Source organism: Copadichromis virginalis, linkage group LG16 (assembly GCF_057382275.1).
Source record: "Copadichromis virginalis isolate Kocher_CV1m ecotype Utaka linkage group LG16, C_Virginalis_male_GT1.1, whole genome shotgun sequence".
Classification (NCBI taxonomy): Eukaryota; Metazoa; Chordata; class Actinopteri; order Cichliformes; family Cichlidae; genus Copadichromis; species Copadichromis virginalis.
In genome coordinates this window covers 734,529-738,758 of record NC_140633.1, presented here as the reverse complement: position 1 = coordinate 738,758, position 4,230 = coordinate 734,529, and the positions used below count along the sequence as shown (strand labels likewise).

The following is a 4,230-nucleotide window of genomic DNA, read 5'->3' as shown; positions in this document are numbered from 1 at the left end:
TGGAGAGTTGGTACGTTAACTCTGATTTAGTGTTAAACACCAAATCTGTCTGGAGTTGATAATTTAACACTTGGTGTTAAGAGTTTATATATTAACTCTCAAAGAGTATTTTAGTTTAACTACGTAAGAGTTATCTTCTAATTCATCTAAAAAGCGGTAATTTTACTGTTCTGAACTTCTAGAAATTTCTTTTGGAAATAAACATTTACTAAAAAGATGCAATGGTTTTTGAAAAACATTTATTCTGAACTGTGCACCACAATTTCAAAACATTTTCTGAAAGATGTAACAGTGTACATGTTCTCACTTTCATTAGAATTTTGTTTATCAAAAGGTCTGACATGGTAAATGCAAATAACAGCATTCTCATCACTTATTTCTTCAATACAATATGCATGTCCTTCATTCATCCCTTTGTGGAACTTCAGCGCACTTCTGCTCTCCCCCATATTCCATCTTCACAAGCATATCCTGTGCGGAGATTGAATAAAAATTAGTTGACACTAATTAATGGCACAAATAATCCAGTAAACAATTGCAGCACAGTAAAAAAAAAAAGGAATCCTCTTTGAGCCATTACTTGTGTAAAGTATTTTCCCAAAAGACAAAGACACAGGCAACAGGTAATACTGAACTAAATGTAAAACCTCAACCTTTTTCATTTTTACCTAAACCGTGTACACAAAACTCTGGAGGAATCTATGCTAACGTAGAATCCAGTCAGGACGTCTGCTACTGCTGTTTGCTCGTTTTTTTTTTTATGGGCGATCGTTTTCAGGCTTCAAGTAGCACCATTATACCAACATTTCACATTCTAGACATTGTTTTAGGTGTATTTGACCAAACGTTTGACTGAAAATTCACATGCAAGCTTTTTTTCAAGGCTGTGGTATTTGCCCGCAGACAATACCTTTCAGCTAGCTAAAACAGAATATTATGCTATCACCGAGCAACATGGCTAATGCCTTTCACACAGCTTTGTCTCAACTCCAAAGAGCCACAGAAGTAAAAGCTCATAATAATAATTGAAACAATCTTTGAAAAAATGACTTACCAAGCATGGCAAACAACTCAAATATGTAGAGCAAAATGTTCTGAAACGGCTTCACTTCAGCTTCGATTGGAGCCGTGCTGGGGGCGGAGTGAATTTACTCTATTGGTGTCATAGCCCCTGTAGGAGTTCAGAGTTAAGAGGTCAAGAGTTAATGTTTCCATTGTAACACCTCCAGATTTGACAGAGAAACACTCATTTTTAACACTCGATTTTAACTACTATCATTTTACACCTCAGAGTTACATTAAAAGAATGTGACTCTACTTAGAGTAAAATTAACTCTACTTTTGCAAGGAGACTATTAACACCAAAACATTTAACACTTTTGAATTTGCTGTGTAGGGATGTTTTCATTTGATTTGATGGTACTTCAGTGGTGACCTGTCCTGGGTGTACCCCGCCTCTCGCCCTGTGGTGGGTGGGGTCGACTCCTCTCTGACTCTGGTTGGATGATAAAGGGATAATAAAAGAAATTAAAAATGCGCAGTAAGAGTAACGTATAGTTGCTCTGACTTTATATCTCCATGATATCAGTTGTTTGTGAGGCTGCAGCACATGAAAAATGAACTCTGCGTGTGTTTTTGTATTGAAGTACCCGTCAGATTTAGTTAGTCGTTGACTCTGTTCCGGATCCTTCTGGTCCTCGTTAAACCCGGGGTCAGTGTTTTCATTGTACTGCACTTGGTTGTGTTGAGCTACAGTTGAGATTTTTATGCAGGCACTGACAGAGATCCTCATCATGATTCAAAACTTAACAGGTTATTATCTCCACTTATTGACTCCAACTTGTGAAGAAAATAACACAAAACTATCATCGACTTCATATTTGGGTGGCAGAAACAGACTTCCACAGTCAGGTCGTGCAGTCTGCAGAAAACTGGAAGCACTCATCTTTGGCAAATCATTTTCCAAACTATAAAACAATAGAGACATAAAACTGTGGGCTCATGTTGCTGTCCACGCATTTTATTACAATAAATCTGGCTGGGCCATCTCTCCTTTCAAGTACAGCGACGACTGATAACTCCATTAACTTTTCCCTTATTATAACAGCCAGATCTCCCAGCGATACGACTGTAATCTCATTGAATACAGAATAAAAAGTATTATTTGGGTCACATTGCAGCAATAGTTCTGAATTTGACACATAGTCAGTAGTTTCAAAGAAAATGTAACCTGCGTGACCTCAAATGAAACTTCACGAGCTTTCGTGTTGATCGCTTTGAGAGACGGGGCCGGTCTGGGATCCTTTTGTGTGGTTTCAGCTCGTTTGCACAGACACATTTGATTGTTTGATCCTGTTTCCACTGTTGAGATCCTGATGAAATTTTCTTCATAATGACCCGGCAGAGTCATTATGAAGCAAATTAGCTCGGCAATAGGAAGTTGAATTTTTCTTTCAGGGTTCAAACAGAAAACCACAAACACATTTAGACTGAGCTCAAACCAACAGAGGGCTTTGGTGAAGATGAAAAGATTTTCAAGCACCCGAGCACACCGTGTGAGTCTTTACAAAAATCAAAAGCAACCCTCTTGACCCTGGAGGTCCCTCAGTCCTCTAAAACAAAACCACGTTAATCACATTGTATTTCATGACAAGCTGTCAGAGGCATTAAAACCATGATATATCCACAGACTGTATATGAAAGATGGACACAATCACTGTGACATCACTCGCTGGGTTTGGTTTCTTCTTAGAGCACAAAATATGTGAGCAGTGCCGCTGCTGGTCTGCACTGTATGAATGTGCACTATTTACTAGAGATGGACGATCCGATAATACAACACGTTCTCACTCCCAACTCGTCAAACGTGTGACGCATGGTCAGGCTCCCTCTGCTGCACTTATGGACGCGCAGGGTACCCCTCTCGCGTCGGGAATTGACGTGAAGGGTCCTCCGATTGAAGAGATTGCTGCGGAAGTGCCTGCTGTCGGTATATTTAGACATTTTCCAAATCACATTGTAGTGACGTATACTGAACACAATAAATTATATAATGTAAACAACTACCTGAAAAACAGGTAGAACGATACTTTTGTATCGTTTATTGCATTTACGGAGGGAGTGATGTATGCTGGGTAATGGCACAGCTAGCTACTGGGTGACTTTATTCACCCGCTTCGGCTGTTATCAGTCCATACAATGGGCGTTATTAGCACAAATCGGTCCCATAGATATGGGCCATCTCCTGCTAGATTGTTCAGAAGGTTGTTCTCATCCATCCAGATGGAGGATCACTAACAGGAGCGTGGAAGACTCCAGAATCCACTCTGGCTGGAACCCGGTGGATATGCAGTGGGTACAGGTAAGACCATTTAAACGGACAGCATTTATAGACTGACTATTAAAAGTCAGCGAGTGTCAGTAATGTTAATGTGGTTATGTTAGTAATACACCGAGTGCTAATATAACAGCTTTAAGATGCATTTGTAGATGTTATTACGTGTTTTACCGTCTTTATGGTGCTAGCTTAAAGTTACGGTGTAAATGTTAGCTTATATTGGAGGAAAGCTGTTACTGTTTAAACGATGTTAGCACAGAAATATTAGCTTCTGTCATGACTGATGAAGTTACTAGTTAATAAAGTTTCCAGTAAAGTGTTTAATCGCAGCCACAGATTGACAGCAAATATCTCGATTAGCTTCAGTGCATCTATAATAAATATGTGCAAGTTTCAGTGCTTCGCTTAAACTGTATGTGTCTGTATCATGGGATGGATACACCCTTAACAAAACAAAGAAAATATTACAAAACCAATTTTCCCCTCATGCTGTCGGACGCGCCTCGAGGAACCAGCTCCATTTAAAACATCACAGTCAGCTGTAAAGTGTCGTTTCAGTTTTTATACAACGTCAAAGAGCTTCATGTTTGAACAATCAGCTTATGAACAGGAATAAGATCTGCACGGTCTGGTTCTGGTTGGATGCAAACAAACAGCTGTGTGTTAATCCAGCAGCAGGACATGCTGGAGGATGGAGCTCAGCTGAAACGACCCATGAAGTCCTCACCGGCTCTCATGTTTACCATCAGGACCAATCCCTGCAACTGAAATATAATCTACTAAATATCAGAGTTGAGAAGGTTGTGTTAGCGTGTGGTGAGTGCAGGATGGGGAACTCCATCCTAACGACAAATTTCATTTCCTTAAAAAGGCATCAAGAGAAGCTTTGAAGG

The 4,230-nt window shown here is 39.8% G+C and overlaps 1 long non-coding RNA gene across 1 annotated transcript; it reads right to left on the bottom strand.

Annotated features, from left to right (window-relative positions):
• Positions 1-222: 222 nt before the first annotated feature.
• Positions 223-3,740, bottom strand: LOC146690027 (uncharacterized). Its single transcript, XR_014915485.1, has 2 exons — positions 1,055-3,740; positions 223-471 (listed from the first exon to the last, which is right to left on the bottom strand). It is a non-coding gene; the product is annotated as an uncharacterized LOC146690027 (long non-coding RNA).
• Between the last annotated feature and the right edge of the window lie 490 nt (positions 3,741-4,230).